Source organism: Pan paniscus, chromosome 7, assembly GCF_029289425.2.
Source record: "Pan paniscus chromosome 7, NHGRI_mPanPan1-v2.0_pri, whole genome shotgun sequence".
Classification (NCBI taxonomy): Eukaryota; Metazoa; Chordata; class Mammalia; order Primates; family Hominidae; genus Pan; species Pan paniscus.
This window is the reverse complement of record NC_073256.2, coordinates 118,525,867-118,546,793: the sequence shown is the minus strand read 5'-3', so window position 1 is coordinate 118,546,793 and position 20,927 is coordinate 118,525,867.

The window sequence follows — 20,927 nt, the reverse complement described above, 5'->3', positions numbered from 1 at the left end:
TGGTTAAATCACAACTTAAAAGTTTTTAAAAGTGCTTTGAGCATATGTATATGTTTAGTGACAAATCATATAAAACCATTCACAAGTTTTGGTTTTTTGTTTTTTTTTTTCGTTCGTTTTAGTGACTAATTCAGGGTGAAAGTTTTTTTGTTCTTGTATTTAACCCTTTTTTATAAGCAGCTGAAGACACCATATTTAACACTATATCTCAGTGATAGGGAAATAGCTGCATTGATCTTACATGAGCATATTCATCCTTATACTTCATGAGGGGATTATTAGTACAATCCCCATTTTACTGTGTTTGAGTTAAAAACCAAACATCCCTGTAATTTAATTTGAAGATTCTTTAACAGATTGCAGCAAAGTTCATTATAAAACTGTTATGGTGTCTTCAAAGACTTGATAAAATACAGTGAGAGAGAATTGGTCCATTTGTATGCTGTATTTCTATTACTTGCCAAAAGGAATGGGGTTAAGATTAAACTTGTTTCCATTCTCTTCACATGGATATACATCCCCATGTTTAACTGACACACTGGGGGCTCAGTTGTGTGCTGTAATGTCTTATTAAAGAAGATATTAAAGAAAACTAAACTAGTCTAATTTCTTCTACATTTTAAGAGGTTTTTACATTCCCACTTTTTTTTTCTCCTTTCTGAGCTTAGAATTGGCTCTTAAGTATAGGTTGGTAGATTTGAGGGTAGCAAGAGATTTCTTTCATTTCTCGTTGTTTTCCCTGCAGTCTTTCCCTTTTTGAGGTCTGTAGAATACTTGGGTGGGAAAAAACGTGTCATTTTGAAACCTTACTGTATAGAATAAGTGTGAATTGTTGGAAAGGGGGAAGTGATTGGCTATTAACATAAAAATACAATTATGAAAAATACTTAGGTCAGTTAATTGAATTGGATGGGTAAGTCCTTGATGATATGGTAAGATTTGAAGTTTTAGTTTTATATTAAAGATACTATATAGGTAATTAATGACATCATAATTCAAACCTGAGATGCAGCATAAGATAGAATTTATCAACATTACTATTTTACCTAGGAAAACCCGTGTTTTTAATTTTCATTAATATGTGTAATGTGGCCAGGTGCAGTGGCTCACGCCTGTAATCGCAGCACTTTGGGAGGCTGAGGTGGATGGATCACTTGAGGTCAGGAGTTCGAGACCAGCCTGGCCAACATGGCAAGACCCCATCTCTACTAAAAATACAAAAATTAGCGGGGCCTAGTAGCACATGCTTATAATCCCAGCTACTCAGGAAGCTCAGGCAGGAGAATGGCTTGAACCCGGGAGGCGGAGGTTACAGTGAGCCAAGATCTTACCACTGCACTTCAGCCTGGGCAACAGAGCGAGACTCTGTCTCTCTCTCTCTCTCTCTACATATATATATATATAAAATATACTGTACCTATTTTTAAATGTGGATAAAGGCCTTTTTCTATAACACAGTGATCAAACACAGTCCAAACTATAACTGAAATACTATATTTAAACTACTCAGTCTGAATTAATTCATTTGTACTAGATTTCTGGTTTTTTGGAAAGTGTTTGGTTTAGTTTTGGTCAGAGTACTTTTTTGGTCATGTACTTTTTAACAGTATATGGCACTGAAGATCAACACCAGGGAGTTGTGTTTACTGTGACTTTACATTCTGAAATAGTTTAGGCTACCTTAATTTTATTTATTGTAAAAGTTTCAGAAAAATCTTAAGAGCCTTCAATTTGTAGGTTTAATGAAAACATCTGTCTACTTAACAAAGAAAATAGACTTTTTTAAATAAAAGTTCAACCTGTCATTTTTAATTGTAGATTGCCATGTTAAATTGAAAATATTTTTTATTTTAAATGTTGTTTTGATAAGTTTTTTTTACCGAGGTATCCTTTTTTTTTTTTTTTTTTTGAATAGCCATTTTTTAGCTTCTATTCTTTGAATACCGTATGGCTCCAAATTTAAAATCTGCACATTCAGAGACATACTTTGGTCATTTCTTTATATTCACATGGGGATATCTTCAGTATGAAGTAATTGTTAATTCTGTCATTAACTAATATTATTTGAGGGTTGTAGGGAGGAAGAATATCTTTATCCCAGATCTTTCTAGGATGAACTCTTTGAGAAGTTTAAGTCACTAAGGTATTTATTGAAAATCTTATATGTGAAGTTGCATTGTGAGCTGTAAAGTATTATATAAAAGCAATGTATTATACAAAGAAATATAGCAAAGTTCCCTAATCTTTGGAAATTCAGATGCATTCTGGAGATAATACATATATTTATTTACATAATTTTAGGCTATATGGCTAAGTGCTTGGTGTGTTTTATAGACAATAACTTAATGAGGTATATGTACATGTGTGCATTTATGTGTATATAGGATGGCTTTGGGTTGAAGAGGGCAGTCTGTGCCTGGAAGTATGGGGAGTCAGCTGAGGGAGGAGTAGGAAGGAATAGGGAAATCAAGGTGTGGGTGGCTGATTGAGCAAAAGTACATAAAGTTTCTTTGAGAGAAAGTGAGTAGGCAAGCCCGAGCACAAGGCTTGTGAATGAGAGCCTTTGATCCCGTGGATGAGAGTGGGGAGAATCGTTAGAATGGGACCAGATTGTGCAATGCGTGCACACTGCAGAAAATTGTTCAAATTACTCCTGACACTGGGGACTCTTTCAGGGTTTGGGAACAGGGGAGTGACATGATGAAAGTATGTCAGGAAGATTTATATTTATTAATGAAATACTGTGTCGATACTGGTTTGATGGAGATCTTCTTACAACCTCTTGTATGTTTCTCTATTTAACAGTTTACTATCATAATACAACTTTTGGTTATTCTAGGTTATTATGAATATAGATTAATGGGCAAGAATTTTGCTGTGCTCTAATGCAGTGATACTACTAATGCCCAAAAAGCTGTATTTAGGGATGTTTGTCCCTGCACTAAATAACCCCAGACTATAGTGTGGCTATACACGACATTTCTTGTCTTCTACTTCACTATAAAAGTAACACATTTTGAAATATATCTCATATATAAAAATTTGAAGACTGTGGTAAGGTTGAATTTTACAAATTTACCAGTACAAAACATTTTGAGGAATAGTATCCATGTCTGTCTCTCTCTCTCTCTCATTCTTACCACATAGATTTTTTTAAGTTAATGCATGTTTTTGAATTTTGTAGTCACTTTTTTCATATTATGTCTTTGTACTCCGCCATTTCATTTAACAACATAACAGGTGGATTTTTCGTGTTATAAACTGTGCTAAGTGGAATTTTTGTGGCTGCATAATGATCCATTGGGTAGATTACCTGTAGTTTTTTTTTAACCATTTTCCTGTTGTAAGACATTTAGGTTTTCTCTAATTTGTGCTGAAGGCTTCATTTCTACATTTAGAATTACACATCATAAAACTTTAAAGCTTTTCTGAAAAGTGTACAATACTTTATTAAAATAGCAAATGAGAGAGAACCAGAGTTGCAGACCGTATAGTATATAGGACCAGGCAATACTTGACCAATGATGTTTTGCATGTTACTGCATTACCTTTGTTTGAATACTAGCACTTTTTCCTGAATTTGGTAGGTTAACCCTTGTATATTTCCTTGATTTCTAGTGGAGCAGGAATATTTTAACTGCATTTGTTAGCCAGATACAGTTACTATTTTGTGAATTGTCCATTGCCCATTTATTTGTTGGGGCCTTCTGACTATATTCAATCTGCTATCCACAGTAAACTTGGAAGAACTGAGAGTGGCCAGGAAACACCAGATAACTAGAGTTATGAAACCTGTAACTTATTTTACACAGAGAACAAAATTGTAGGCTCTGTCTGAACCACTTGCTGGAAGCCTTAACTATCAGATAAAGTATAAATCCACAGTTTGCATTTAAGGCATATTTTTTATTCAAGACTATTGAAATATGTTTTTTATTGTTACCTGACTACTATGAAGAAATAGTATTTTTATTAGATTAAGTCAGTTTAGTAAGTTAGAGTAACAAAATAACCTTTCATGTTTGGGATCTGTCTTTTATTAGGTTCTATTATTTAATATTTATGTATGCGGATTTTCATAGTAACAAAATAGACTGTATTTAAGCCTTGCTTTGAATAGCCAGGAACATTTCTGATAGCAACAGAGTTTCTTACTTAAATAGGATAGAAAATGGCCAAACATAAGAATTTAAAGCTGTAGTCGAATGACCCAGTGAGAAAAATGGAAAACACCTAAGTTCAAATCTGGCTCTGCTTTTTCCTTGCTCATTTTGGACAGGTTACTTCACCTTTCTGAGTTGCATTATCTTCAGTCACCTTATAAAATGCAGGAACTGGCCAGGTGTGGTGGCACATACCTGTAATCCCAGCACTTTGGGAGGCCGAGGCGAGTGGATCACGAGGTCAGGAGTTCAAGACCAGCCTGGCCAAGATGGTGAAACCCAGTCTCTCCTAAAAATACAAAAATTAGCCAGGTGTGGTGGCAGGCGCCTGTAATCCCAGCTACTTGGGAGGCTGAGGCAGAGAATTCCTTGAACCTGGGAGGCAGAGGTTGCAGTGAGCTGAGATCGTGCCACTACGCTCCAGCCTGGGCAACAGAGTGAGACTCTGTCTCAAAAAAAAAAAAAATACAGAAACTAATACCTCCCTCGAATGATTGTTTTAAGTTAACAAGCAAATGAAATAATGAGTATAAACACCACCTGTGCAATCATAAGTGCTCAATAGCTGTTAGCTTTCTTCCTGCTGTCTTCCTATCCCTCCTCCCTCTACTGAAATTAACACAGTGTGTCTTTACACATACCCTTCTCACATTTGCCCATTTCTGCTTGTGCTTTTTCGTAGGACTAAAATGCTCTCTCTTCTCCCCCACTCAACCCTGGTCTCTTGCTGTGGAAATGCTACTTACTCTTCAGGGCTCAACTCGAATGCTGATTTTTTTTTTTTTTCCATGAACCTCAGCACTTAAATGTACTAATGTGGGAAAAGGAATATACAGTAATAAATATGAAAGAAGACTACAAACTATAAAAAAATAGTGTCAGGAGACTAAATTTTAGAAGGGCAAAAAGTTCCTGAAAAATAGTAAAGGAAATTTATTTACTTGTTTTCAGTTAAGTAGTAATAACAAGGAATGAGTGTTAGCACTCCCTGAGCAACTCCTATTTATTTGCTGTGTATTTTGTAAAACTCTCATTGTGAAAATGAACCCAATATGATGAAATACTAAAAGGACATATGATTTCACTGGATTTTTACTTGGCTTTGATGAATTATGACTCAGAAGGCTATAGGAATTTGCAGAATTTGACATTAAGTCTGAACCACTGTCAGTCTAGGAAAGTGATACGGACAGGAAGCTATCCAGAAGACTGGAGATAAGTAATTTGTGTCTTGATTTTCTAAAAAGCACAAAAGACAATATTGAAAATGCAGAATTGTAAGTGTGCCCTTGGTCTCTAGGTAAATAAGTACATTATCTTTTTACTGTGACTCTCCTTTTTCCTCAATTAGGCCTTGGACTAATTTCATGTGTAGTTTTATTTCTAGTCTTTTTCCCTTGTCACGTTTGTTTTCTTTGCGACAAGAGAAATTCTTCTAAAACACAGTTCAAGTCACAACCCTCTCCTCTGAAGCACTTAGGTGCTCTCCCTGGCCCACCAGATGAACACATACTCCTGGGTTGTGATTGACAGGTCCTCCACAGTCTGACCCCAGCATGTGCTTCCAGCCAGCCCCTTCTGCCATACTTGTTCCCATCCTCTTGCTGAGTGAATTACTTGCTGTTCTTTGAGTAACCCTCACTATGCCTTTCTTGCCTTCACACAGTCTTTCTGCATCTTAACTGAGGTGCCCTCTTTTTCCTCTTCTATTCTTTTGTGCCCTCTCTCTAATGCTGGCCAATCTGATAGGATCACTCCTTGTAGCCCTCAAAGTCACTGGGCATGACCTTTCATCTTTTTATCATTTTACTGTTCTACTATCCTTGGGAACAAGAGTAGTCTTATTTTTATGTCTACTTGAATGTTTATGACAGCATGAAACTATTGTCTTTAAATGTAGCATTCCCCCAAATTGCAACAAACTATTCTCATTGCTTTATAGATTACTTTTTAATAAACTGTTTTTTGGATTTACTTTTTTAGATTACTGAAGCCATAAGAGGAGGGCTCGTATAAGCATTGCTGTATATGTAGAACCCTTTATAGTTTACAAAGTATTTTTTCTTTTTTGAATTGCGTATAAAAATATGCTTGAGGAAATCAAGAGACAGCTTGATGATACATCTCAATTTTAGCAAGGCAAAGTAATTTATGGTAATTTTGATAGCAGGATGGTCTACAGGCAGTAGTACATTTTGGTGGACCTTTAACTTATTTTGAATTTCTGCACTCAGATGTTTAATAGATGTGTGTTAACCTGTTGAGTTTCATATCCTGCCAACTTTAAGTGTGTGTGTAATATGTGTGTTACCAGTTTACAGATAACACAAAGTAGGGAGGGAAAGCTAATGCAGAATTACAATTCAGAAAGATTTCAGGCTGAAAGGCTAAAGTAAAACCAAGAAGCAGTTTAAATGGAATAAATGTTAAATCCATTTAGAACTTATAAAAATTACATTTTACAAGTACAAAATACGGGCAGCAGCCTGTCTTGGCATTTTTTCAGGTTAAGAGCCAATGTATTAGTTTATTAAAGTCTTATTATGAATCAAGCATGACTTCTTTGCTTTAAAATATAGGAATGCAATTATTAGTTTAGGAGAACACATGTTAATCACACATTTTTATTTATTGAGAGCCAGTTTTCTTGTGAAGTTGATATTTTGTTCCGCATGTCTCTGTCTTTGCTGTATGTAAGTGAAACATTGCTTGTCTACATTCCACACAATGCAGGGAGGAGGTCAGGGACGGTGAGTCGACTGTAAACTGTAAACCACGTTTACTAAGGAGGCATTTGGAAAGTTGCTGTGATGTCTTGTTGAGAGCACGTCTGAAAGCCATGGATGGAAGTTAATCTCACTGTAAGAAACCTCATTACAACATCTAGATCTATCCAGTATCACAATGGCTTGCTTTATGGCACGAGCACCCCTTCCCTAAAATTCATCGTAAAGGGAGTATCTGATTATGTCTGGGAAGGGCAGCAGGGTTTTCTATCATTTGACAGGAGATCAGATAGGCTCTGAGATCCTTCTCATTCAGCAGTCCTCTTGCATTAAGTAATGCAGTGCTGGGAGCCCATAAGATAGTTACGTTCTTTGAGCATGTTTTGTCAAATGGAAAAAACCTACTATTATATTTACTTATTTGAACATACAGACTGTTTGATCTGCTTGTCTTTGTCTTTCTCAGATGCTTATAAATTTAAACGGAGAGAATATTGAGTCAGAATAGGTGTCAGGATATCTTCATCACACTTGGATTTGAGATACATTTCTGACTATAGAGAATGCTTATATTCGATGTTTTAATAGGCTCCTAGATGTCAAACTTAGTTTAGAAATACTTCTTTTTAATCACCTGGCAAGTGGTACTGCAATATTACTATAGGTTAGGTCAGCATCATTCTTCATCAGTGGACTCTACAACTTAAATCATAAAGTTCTGTCAGTAAAAAAAAAATCTTGACTATACTATCAATGTAAATATCCATAAATTATATGCACATACTTCCATTGTAATTATAAAGCAGTCACAGGATGAGATGAAAAACATTCTAATATTTTCTTTTTGCATCCTAGTGGATCAACTTACATTACCACCTGGGACACACACACCTCACTTTAAACCATTGCTCTTTGTCGTAGAACCTGTCATAAAAACCTTGTTTTTAAGCTAAAAGGTTTTTTAGCAGCTCACAGATACATAGATCTTTATAAGTCAATTAAAGCAAATGAAATGTAGTAAGGGTCCATGCTGTGTAAAAAAATACTCTGCAAAGCATGTAAAAAGCGTACCCTTTCTGCACTCAGATGTTTAATAGATGTGTGTTAACCTGTTGAGTTTCATATCCTGCCAGCTTTAAAGTACTGAAAAAGCACACTGGTAAAGGGCACATGGCAACATATTTTGAACACAGCATATGTAGTTTGGAACATGATACTGAGACTGGAGAAGTCAGGACTGGAGTGATTTGTATAAAGGTGAAGTCTTAGGAACATAGCTTTAAGGCTGTATGTAGTGAAAAGAATAAACAAACCAAAGTTAAAACATTGGAAAGCCCTCACTAAGGGATAGGTAGAGAAGGAGCTAGGAGAAGTAACTGAAAGAATAGTCAGAAGAGGTAGGAGGAGCACCAGGGTCATATAGGTTCTCAGACATGAGAAGAGTTTGGGTTTGAGGCTGGGTTGTCAGGGTCATGAACTACCATCCGTTCACTGAGTGCCTGCTTTGTACCAGTGTGTGGATTAAATACATTCTCAACAGTGGTAGTCAGCATCCCAAATGCTTCCCTAAGGTCAAGAGAGTATGGTTTGGGGAAAATAGGAGTGGAAGCTGAGGGGCAAGGAAGGAGCAGATACAGACCCCTGACTTGAATCAAGTAGTGTCACACAGGGAATGGCCATATATATGGGGTCAACGCTTCCTTCCAAGAGGCCTAAAGCACTGATTACCAGTTAATAAACCTATTGTTTAGCAGACATGCTCACAGCTTAAAATGTACTGTGATGGTGTTAATTTTTTTTAGGCACAATAAGCTCAATTTATATTTAAAACATTGACATAAGATACTTAAAAATCATTATGCCATATTTACATATAACATCTTAACCTATGATCATCAGTGTTGTAACCCTAAGTGATTCTATTACATGTTTACATATTATACAGTCATGCCTTGCTTACCCATGGAGATATGTTCTGAGAAATGCATTTTTAGGCAGTTTTGTCATTGTATGAACATCATAGAATGTCTTACATAAACGTAGATGGTATAGCCTACTGCAGACTGAGGCTATATTGCTCTTGGGCCACAAACCTGTACAGACAGTTATTGTACTGAATGCTGTAGGCAGTTGTAACACAATGCTAAGTATTTTTGTATCTAAATACAAAAAAAGGTACAGTAAAAATACAGTGTAGACCAGAAGCGGTGGCTCACGCCTGTAATCCTAACACTTTGGGAGGCTGAGGCAGGCGGATCACCTTAGGTCAGGGGTTCGTAACCAGCCTGGTCAACATGGCGAAACCCTGTCTCTACTAAAAATACAAAAAAAATTAGCCGGGTGTGGTGGCGGGTGCCTGTAGACTCAAATACTTGGGAGTCTGAGGGGGGAGAATTGCTTGAACCCAGGAGTCGGGGGTTGCAGTGAGCTGAGATTGCACCACTGCACTCCAGCCTGGGTGACAGAGCGGGACTCTGTCTCAAGAAAAAAAAATGCAGTGTAAAAAATACAAAATGTTAGACCTGTATTGGGCACATACCATGAATGAAGCTTGCAGAACTGGGTATTTGCTCTGGATGAATCTGAGTGGTGAGTGAATGTGAAGGCCCAGGACATTCCTGTATACCACTGTAGACTTTATAAACACTGTACACTTAGGGTACAAATATTTTTCTTTAATAGTAAATTAACTTTAGCTTACTGTAACTTTTTTTTGAAGTTGTGTAAGTTTGGGTTTTTTTGTGTGTGTTTTTTTTTGTTGGTTTTTTTTTTTTTTTTTTGAGGCAGAATCTCGCTGTGTTGGCCAGGCTGGAGTACAGTGGTACGATCTCAACTCACTGCAACCTCCATCTCCCGGATTCAAGCGGTTTTCCTGCCTCAGCCTCCCCAGTAGCTGGGCTTGCAGGTGCTCACCACCATGCCTGGCTAATTGTTGTATTTTTAGTAGAGATGGAGTTTTACCATGTTAGCCAGGCTAGTCTTGAACTGACCTCAGTGATCAATTCCCTTGGCCTCCCAAAATGCTGGGATTTCAAGCATGAGCCACAATGCCCAGGCTTAACTTTTTTACTTAATAAACTTTTTATTTTTACTTTTTGACTCTTGTAATAAAACACAAACACATTGTACAGACAGCTATACAAAAATATTTATATCTTTATTCTCTTTTTTTTCTATTTTTAACATTTTTTATTTATTTTTAAACTTTTTTGTTAAAACTAAGACACAAGCACACATTAGCATAGACGTACAGAGAGTCAGGATCATCAGTATCACTGTCTTCGTGTCCCACTGGAGGGACTCCAGGGGAAATAACAAACACAGAGCTGTCATCTGTGATAACTTAAATGATGCCTTCTTTCGGAATACCTTCTGAAGAACCTCCCTGAGGCTGTTTTACAGTTAACATTTTTTTTAATAAGGAGATGAGTACACTCTAAAATAATGAAAAGTATATAGTATAGTAAGTACATAAACCAGTAACAATTGTTCATTATCATTATCAAGTATTACATACTGTATATAACTGCACGTGCTGTGCTTTTATGACTGGCAGCTGAGTAGATTTGTTAATACCTGCATCACCACAAACGCCAGTAACACATTGCACTACAATATTACAAAGACTGCAATATCACTAGATTATAGGAATTTTTCAGCTCCATTATAATCTTATGGGACTACCATTCTGTATGTAGTCTATCATTGACCAAAATATCATTATGCAGTTTATGACTAATTATGTATAAAATGTAACTTTATATATAAATTTTATAAAATGCACGTAAACATGAAGTAATATTTAAAAAATAATTTATAAAATTATAAAATAAAGTTATAAATTATGTTAATATATATAAATGCACTGGATTTTATTGGTAGCATGAAAATAGAACTCACCTTGAGCCACTTACTCACTGTTGGTTGAACAGGAAAATAATACTGAACTTGTGATAACCTTTCTGATCAACAGTTTAAACCCTGAGATCCATTTTATTCTTTTCAGTCAAAAAAAGTGATCGTGGTTATTTTCTTGGGAGAATTCCTAGACATAAACTGTCTGGGTTAAAAGTATGCACAAAAGCTTCTACACTGGTAGAAGTGGGTTGGAAGGCCAGGTGTCTGTGGGAAAGGTTTTTGTATGGGGAAGTGATAGAGGAGCCATTCAGAAGCTGTCATTCAGTTTGTCGGCAAGTGGCTAAAGCCTCCAAGGCCTAGGTTTCTTAGCTTTAAAGCAGTATCTTCTCCCATCTCACAGCACTGTGAGGAGGACTTTTTTTTTTTTAAGTTTGGAGAAGTGCTTTTGTAAAGTGTAAAACCCTTTGAGGTGTGGTGCAGTAGTTCTTCAAGGAGGTGTGCCGTGCACTGATGTGTAGCTTCTAGCTATGGAAAGAAGTTATCTTTTTTTTTTCTTTTTTTTGAGACGGAGTCTCTTTCTGTCACCCAGGCTGGAGTGCAGTGGCTCGATCTCGGCACTGCAAGCTCTGCCTCCCAGGTTCACACCATTCTCCTGCCTCAGCCTCCTGAGTAGCTGGGACTACAGGCACCTGCCACCACGCCTGGCAATTTTTTTTTTTTTTTTTTTTTGAGACGGAGTCTCGCTCTGTCGCCCAGGCTGGAGTGCAGTGACGCAATCTCGGCTCACTGCAAGCTCTGTCTCCCGGGTTCACACCATTCTCCTGCCTCAGCCTCCCAAGTAGCTGGGACTACAGGCACCCGCCATCACGCCCGGCTAATTTTTTGTACATTTAGTAGAGACGGGGTTTCACCGTGTTAGCCAGGATGGTCTCAATCTCCTGACCTCGTAATCCACCTGCCTCAGCCTCCCAAAGTGCTGGGATTACAGGCATGAGCCACCACGCCCGGCCCACGCCTAGCTAATTTTTTTGTATTTTTAATAGAGACGGGGTTTCACCGTGTTAGCCAGATGGTCTTGATCTCCTGACCTCGTGATCCGCCCGCCTTAGCCTCCCAAGGAAAGAAGTTACCTAATGATCATTTTAAATTACTGAAGTGTATAGACTTATAAGAATGGGTTCAAGGTTATCTCTATAAGAATTAATTCAGTAGCATTTCAGTGTACTTTCTTGAGAGGGGAAAACAGAGTTTGAGTTGCAGCCAGCAAGTTGAGAATCCTATGTGTGACCCTAGATACACCTTCCTGTGTGTCAATAGCAGGAAGAAGGTATTTTAGAGTCACGGAGGTAGAGAAAATAGCATGGACTTTCTCAGCCAGGTACACTTAGGTTCAAATTCATCTCTGGCATTTAGAATTTGAGTGACCTGGAGGAGTAAACTCACTTCATGTCCCCAAATCACATTGTTCTCATCTCTGAAATGAACTGCTTTACTGAGTAGTTGTGAGCATTTAGCTCTATAGCTGCACATAATAGAAACTTTTTATTTTAAAAAAGGTCATTAGTTATCTAAAAGGTAATACTCTCTGAAAGGGGTGGTTATGAAAATACATTGCTGCATCGGGGTGTCCAGTCTGGAGAGGTATAAGTGTTCAGAATACTTGAGGTTTCTTATATTTTGAATTAATAGCTATGGGAAATGCCTCTCTTAGCTTGTAAATGCTCTGGAACTTTTCTTCATAGTATCTCATTCTTGAGTAGTCATGTTGGGGGTAGTTTTTACTTATAAAAGTAATACATGCCTGCACTCCAGCCTGGGCGACAGAGCGAGACTCCGTCTCAAAAAAAATAAATAAATAAAGGTAATACGTGCTTCATGGTTAACAATTCAAACTATGCAGACAACTATCAAATAAGTAAAAGTCCCTTATGTTTCCATTCATACCGTGAAACTGGTTTTCCGTTTGTTTTGATTTTGATTGGTTTGTTATCTGGTGGGTTGATTAGTTTGAGTTTTGGTTTTCAAATTCAAACCGCCTTCATTTTTTTTTTCAATGATTGCTTGCATCATCCAAAAGGAAAAATTCCTATGACCAGTGACCATCCTACTGACAGAGATTGCTTCGCAACTAAACTAAGCTTCTGTGATTTGAAACAGCTTAAAAGCTCTAACTAGAAAGCTCACCAACTCAATATAAAACCAGGTTTTAATTGACTTGGGTTATGAAAGGCTCTAATAATAGAGTCTGCCACTTTAAGAAAATGCCATAGCCCACTGGCATATGCAGAAGCTCCTTGTGCAAGGGAGGCGTGCCTACAGCTGATGTCATAGCCCAGCCTTCTAATGCCATTTGCATAAAGAGTATTCGATTGCATGATTATATAAAGTGAGGTTTACTGGTATTTTCTTGTTTAGTTCTTGAAAGTCTAATTATAGGCCTAAAGGAATAAATCTACCACTTGAAGAGGATTGTTGTGGCTACTGTCAGATTCCAGGGAGAAGACAGATTAAAAGCAAAAATTTGAATTTCAAAGAAAATACTTTAATGCACCAACACAATGAAGTGAACTTTATGTCAAAATATAGAGGTTTGCCTTTCTTGTATTCTAAACTGGTTCTTCATTAAAATAACTTTATCTAAAGAAAAACGAATGCCAGCCACAGTGGTTCATGCCTGTAATCCCAGCACTTTAGGAGGCCAGGCGGGTGGATCACCTGAGGTCAGGAGTTTGAGATCAGCCTGATCAACATGGTGAAACCCCGTCTCTACTAAATATACAAAAAATTTAGCCAGGCATGGTGGCACATGTCTGTAATCCCAGCTACTCAGGAAGCTGAGGCAGGAGAATTACTTGAACCTGGGAGGCGAAGGTTGCAGTGAGCCAAGATTGCACCATTGCACTCTAGCCTGGGCAACAAGAGCGAAGATCCGTCTCAAAAAATAAAGAAAAATGAAGGCTCACTGTCAAACATTTTCACTTAAAGCGTTGAAATTAGTGCCTAGTTAACCTGTATCCAGAGCTGATTTTTAGCTACAGAAAGCACTATGATTGTGCCAGTGACCGTGTGGAAATACTTCTACCCAGATGGGAATAAGATCACAGGCCTGACCCCAGTGGGTACTCCCTCAGCCACCCTGTCCCCTATTTCACCCCTTCGAAATCCAGCAACTGAAGGGGTGACACTTGGCAGAGCAGGACGCTAGCTGGATTGTGCACCAGCACAGGGTGCAGGATCTACTCTGATTGGCCTGCGCCCTGCTGATAGTGAAATACCGTGTTTTGAATGTTCATCTCTATGCATGTTAACTTAGCTAAAGGCACCTCAGTGGATAATCCAAAAACCCACATTTGGCTTTTTTGTTGTTGTTGTTGTTTTTTTTTGTTTTTTTTTTTGAGACAGAGCCTTACTCTGTCGCCCATTCTGGAGTGCAGTGGCGCAGTCTTGACTCACTGCAACCTCCACCTCCTGGGTTCAAGCAACTCTGCCACCTCAGCTTCCCAAGTAGCTGGAATTACAGGCGTCTGCCACCACACCCGGCTATTTTTTTTGTATTTTTAGTAGATACGGGGTTTCACTATGCTGGCTAGGCTGGTCTCAAACTCCTGACTTCGGGTGATCCGCCCACCTTGGCCTCCCAAAGTGCTGGGCCATCGTGGCTGGCCTTTTTTTTTTTTTTTTTTTAATCACAGGTATGTGACATATGAATTAAGTGGTCAAATGTAAAACTAATGGGGACACCAAGCCTCAGGAAGAACATCCCATGTTTCTGTTTAACTCTCTTATGTGTTATACTACCTTCCCTTTCTCTTTCTTATACACATAGATTTTCCTTAATTGCAGCCCAAGAGGACACTGCCCCATTTTGTTTTGTTCTTTTGTCATTGGGACTTGCAGACCCCAATTTGAATACCATTTTTGGGAACTGTGGCATATGAAGGTAGATCCTTAGGAATCCAATGTACAAAAACACCTACAACTAGATATTCTTTCAGTACTGATCACCTAGGTGCCAGGTACTGGGGATGCAACCCTGAGCATGATAGAAGGGCCCTGCCTCATGCAGTGTATAGTCTGCGAGGGCAGGCGTGGGGCACCAAGGAAGAGCCCAGCAGGTGTATCCTACTCTACACAGGGTGGTCATCACATTCCTCTTAGGAGGCCAGGTAACCTGAGCTCTATAGGCATTAGGAAAGCAAGGACAGAGGCCTTGAGGCAGGAAAGAGGGCCCAAGTGCCAGAGTGAAGGGAACACTCCAGGGGACCAGATGGCATGGGATGAGGTTTGGAGCAGAGCAGGAGCCAAATGCGGCAAGGCTTTGTCAGTTATGGCGAGGCTTTTGGACTCTATTTTAAATGTGATGGGAAGAGCGGCAAATGTCCTGAGCAAGGGAGCAGCGTGGTCAGATTTACATTCTGTGAAGAGCACTCTCCCTGCTGTGCGGGGATCATTTGGAAGGTGGCGAGTGTGTGCGGTGGGAGACAGATGAGGAGTAATCTGTAATAACAGTAATCCAAGTGGAAGATGTTGGAGAATTGGACCTGCTGATGGCTTCTGTGTATGGGATGAAAGAAAAAGGAATCAAAGATGCCTCTCAGGTCTCTGGCTTAATCAGCTGGTAAGGCTATATACCGAGATGATAGAGAACATGGGAGAAGGAACAGATTTGGGAGGAATGTGCTAGGAAATTAAGAACTCAGTTTTGGATATAAGTTTGGAATGCCCATTAGCCAAGTGGCAGTGTCAGGTGCATTGTATTTGAAACACAGATGTCCAGAGGCATATATGATTCTGAGAGGGAGGTTAGGCTGGAGATAATGAATTCCAGAGTTGCCAACATGTAGAAAGTATTTAAAGCTTTAGGATTGAGTGTGATCACTTGGGAAAGGATTATAGATAGAAAACTGAGGGCCCAAGACCAAGCCCTGCCCCTACGTTCAGAGGTTGAGTAGAGGAATAGGAGGCAAGAAAGGAGAGAAGAAGCAGGGGAAGGGTGTTTCTGGGGGAGCACTCAGTTAAATGACCCCAAGAGGAGGGCAAGCGAGATGAGAGAAAACTCTCGGTAACCTGAGGGCATAGTGGGGACCTGAGAACATTTGCAAATGACTGGGGAGGATGCATGCCAGATTAGTGGGTTAAAGAAGGCATGGAAGATGGGAAGGTAGAAACAGCATGTATAGACCTCTCTTTTCAAAAGTTTTGTTGTGAAAGGCAACTGAGAGATGGATTAATTGCTGGAGGCGGAAGTGATCACTGGAAGGGAATCTTAAATTTTCATTTATTTGTTCGTTCATTTGTTTAAGAAAGAAGTTGTAAAAAGAACATTAGCACTAATAATTTTTATCCCACTTTGCCAGGATTAGACTCTCAAACAAAAAGGAAAAACAAAAGCTATTCCCAGCCACGGGAGTGGAGAAAGCCCAGGTCAGCAGGGTTTCCTCCTCAGTCAGGACGTTGAGTGACTGGGAGACAGGTTTTCCATCAGCACATGGAAACCCTTGGAGGTTGGACCTGGGTGGTGTCACTTAGATGTCTTCTGACCTAGATCGGAGGTAATGAATCCAAAGTTCCTGTAAGAATGCTGAATGATAACCTGACCTAAACAAGGCCAGCCCTTGGAGGAGGTCAATAAGAGAACCATTACAGTAGGAGGAAGAGGACTTCTCCCCCCTCAGTCAATGATGACCACAGCTATAGGGAAGACAAGGTCAGCAGTTAGGCCTCAGGGACATTAAGACCAACACTGAAACAATGTCTGTTTCTGGGTTACCGCCTCACCATTTACTGCCAATTAAAGCATCCTGACTGTGGGGCAGAAAGGCTTACTGGGTATTAGGAGCACAAAATGTCAGGAGCTAAAAATAAACTATTGTCATTTCTTTTGTAAGGGTTTCCCAAACTCTCGATTGCCTCTTGCAAGCAGATGACCTGGGAGCAAATGTTATGGCAGAACGATGGACTCCTAGCAAGGGCCGAAGCGTGCCCTGTGAAGACTGGAAAGAATATATGCTTGTCAGAGATTTGGTAACCTCATCAAGACCTTAAACTGCAATTTAAGAGGGTGGAAAAATTACTCAAGTGAAACTATAAGCCCTGTTATTCGTAAGAAAACGTGTGACACAGAGCAATTGGAGAATCTCTTAATTTGCATGCAAAAATAACAGGAGGAAAAAGTAAGGAATGTTATATCTGATTTCAAGTGTGAATATGAAGCAAAGGAACTTGAGATGTTAACACCTGAAAGAAATCAAGATTTCCTAGATACCCCTGAAACACAGGGCTCAGGACTAGAATATGGAAGCCCTGAGAGAACAGATAGCAGAGGAGCAGTATATGTCCAAAATGTCTGAAAGTGCACAGAAAGCCAGAAGCCTGCACGAAGAGGTGGGATGGAGAATATTTGTGTGGAGATGAAAGGAGAGAGACTCAAGTGATTCCACCATGGGAGCAGTTTAAAACCAGGGACCACAAGCCACTACCATCCATAGGCCATGTTTCCTAGCCCCAGTTTCAAACTGCGAGAGGCAAGATGTAGTAAAAATGTTTTTCAGCTCTCTAGGCCTTTACTAGAATGTTTATTCTGCTCAGTGCATTCGGTAAATTATTGACTTGACAATTTCATAGCTAAGAAAATGAATGAAAAAAAATGAGGCTCTACTATCTAATTCTCACCAAGAAGGAAAATTATATCATTGTTGAGTTTACAATTACATGTAAAAGAGGTATTGTGACTAGTAAAAAAGTGGTGTGAAAACTCAAAAAAGAGCAAAAGCTATACCCAGGTTCTAGCAGGGAGACCCTGGGTAATCAGGCAACTCACTCCAAGGTAGAATGGAGTCAGGCACTGGGGTCCAGGAGACTTAACTTTAATGAGATAGATAGTGAACAGTTCAGAAAATTATAGGTATGATTCTATGGCCAGAAACCAGAAGGGAATATGGTGCAAGAGGAATGGAGCCCTAAAAAACAGTTCTGTCACACGATCACATATAATTGTCATGAGAAAGAAATAGCTCAGGTACCTAGCAAGGCCTGGGATTGCATTGAGTTCTCCAACAGACAAGAGGCACTCGCAGGGTACCTGAACAGCACCAGCTGCTGGGAATTGGCTGGAAGGCCAACTCCTGAAAAGCTGAGGCTTTCAAATGAGTACTGGTCAAGATAAAGAGAAGTTATGTTTGGAGATCACAAATTTAAAAAGGAGTAATGTAAAGATGACAGCTGACAAGAAATGAACAAAACACTGCATTTGTGAGGGATTGGTAAAGAAAGACCTCAGAAATGCTGGGAACCTCAGAAAACACAGCTTTGTCAGCATCTGTTTTTCTGACCCAGGATAAGATCTTCCTTTTAGATCTGCTGGTCAAGGGACAGAGCTGAACTCTAAGCCAGCCCTGGTCTGTGAGGTTCTTGCCCATTCATGCCTAAGACTGAAAAGCTTTACTTTGAATATACTAAATCTTGCTCAAGGTGTAGTCCCCCATGCTTCTCAAGGCTGTGTGTCCCATTGGGTAAGGCTGTGGTCTTCAGAGTGGGACAGCAGCATTAGAACTGCTTGGCCTGCCTGCCTGTTACAAATGCAGGTGCTGGTACCCCTCCCATTACCTCCGTTCCCAAGCAATTTAGAACCTTAAGGAGGACAGCAAGGGAGCTTCAGAAATCAGCGTTTTCAATACATTCCTCAAGTGATGCTATCCAAAATTAGACTTTCAGAACCACTGAGCTAAGTCAGCCAACACCTCTTGTTGCTCAGAGCTTCCATGAGTATATGGGCTTACAGCCTGAAAATCCCTTTTTATCAAAGCTTTGCTGCATCCTAACTCATGGAACAACAGACAAGATTTCCTATGGAAATCAGGCCTTTAAAAAAAGAAATGTTATACTCTTCTAATGGTTAGATTTGCAGTAATTCTCAACTCTGCATGTTAGAATCTCCTGGAGAACTTTTAAAAACACCGTGTCCATGCCCCACCCCAGACCAATTAAATCAGGAACTCTGGAGTGGGGATCAGGCATGATTGTTTGCTTGTTTGTTTTTGTCGTGTTTTAAGCTTTCCAGGTGGTTCTGATGTGTGGCCAGGGTTGAGAACTACTGCTGTTTAAACTTTAGAAAAGCGTAACACTTTTAAAAGGTTCTATTCCATGTGATACCTCTTATCCTTTCACATCAACAAATAACCCCTACTTTCCATTTCTTCTTCATGAAAGATAGTGTTCTCATTTCTCAAAATTAGAAGGGATGAAACAAACATGGTTAAAAGAGAACACAATATAGTAGCTATACAAAATATATCTCTAGGCCCTAAAAATTTGCTTTTGGGGCACTGAAAAGATATGCAGATAAAATTGCGTAGCCATAAGTTCTTCAAGCTTATGATAAAGGAGAGTGGCCAAAAGACAGGAATTGAGGAAATGTCAACCCAGTTGTCCAAAAGGTGACTCATGGACAATAAATACCAGCTGATAAAATCGAAGCTGTTTCCTGGGAAAAAATTATAGAATGCTTAATTAAAAAGATAATTTGTGAGACTTTAAAAAGGAATCAGGAAAAGTAGACTATTCCTGTTTGGGTACATTGAGGGGTGCTGGCAATGGAGTTTAACCCTACATCTGACAAAATCACTCCGAAATCCTCACATTATATGATGGATATGGTGGAGAAATGTAGTCTGGGTTGTTATTACTCTGTTTAGGTGAATATACAGCTGCTTGAGCAACCACATTCAAACCTCATCGATAGTGGAGTGATGTTTAACCTGGAGAGAGATCTCTTGTTCTCTTTCTTGTTCTGATATTCTTTGAAACCTATAGTTGTGAACCTCTTTATTCTGGAAGTGAATTTTAATGTAAAGAATTTTGTCCAAAGTAATGTTATACTCCAGCTCAGGAATATACATATACATACACATAGGGGACTTCAAAAAGTTTGTAGAAAAATTGAAATAAAAGATAAAAATATGAAATAAAAATTTCTCAACATAAGCTCCATCAAGTTCAAGACACTCTTGTGAGCAATGATACTAGCCATCATTTAGTCCATCCCTGAAGAACTGAGGGACCTGGGAATTTAACCATGTCAGTGCAACCATTTCTTTCTTTTTCTTTTTTCTTTTTTTTTTTTTTTTTTTTTGCATTATTGCTGAAGAAAAATGGGTGCCCTGTAAAGATTTGTTAAGATAAGAAATAAAAAGAAGTCACAAGGTGCCAAATCAGGACTGTAAGGTGGATGCCTAACATGAAAACTCTCATAAAATTGCTCTTGTTTGATGAGAGGAATGAACAGGAGCATTGTCATGGTGGAGGAGGATTCTCAGGTGAAGGTTTCCTGGGTGTTTTTCTGCTAAGTCTTTGGTTGATGTTTTCAAAACACTCTCATAATAAGCAGATGTTATCATTCGTTGGCCCTACGGAAAATCAACAAGCAAAATGCCTTGACCATCCCAAAAAACTGTTGCCATGACCTTAGCTCTTGACTAGTATACTTTTGCTTTGACTGGAGCACTTACACCTCTTGGTAGCCATTGCTTTGATTGTGCTTTGTCTTCAGGATTGTACTGGTAAAGCCATATTTCATCTCTTGTTACTTCAAAGAAATGCTTCAGGATCTTGATGTTACTTGTTTCCAATTTTCATTGAAAGCTCTGTTTTTGTCTGCAGATGATCTAGAAGCAATGGTTTTGGCATACATTGTGGGAAAGTTTGCTCAACTTTGATTTTTTCAGTCAGAATTGTGTAAGCTGAATCAATTGAGTTGTCTGTGATGTTGACTATTGTTTCTGCTGTTAATTATCAGTCCTCTTTAACTAGGGCATGAAAAAGATGAATTTTTTCCTCACAAATTGATGTGGATGGCTTGCCACTATGGGCTTCATCTTCAACATCATCTCATCCCTTCTTAAAACGAGTTACCCATTTGTAAATTGCTGATTTCTTTGGGACATTATACTCCTAAAGTTTTCATAAAGCATCAGTGGTTTCACCATTCTTTCACTCAAGTGTCACCGTAAACTTGACACATTTGTTCTTGCTTCAATTTTAGCAAAATTCATGTTCCTCTCATAGGGGCTGTTTTCAAGCTGATGTCTTACCCTTCTGGGAGCCTCACACTAGATTCTATTCAGACATGTTATAACAAGTTAGTATGAGTTTATCTGGCAAAAAAAAAAAAAAAAAATTGAAA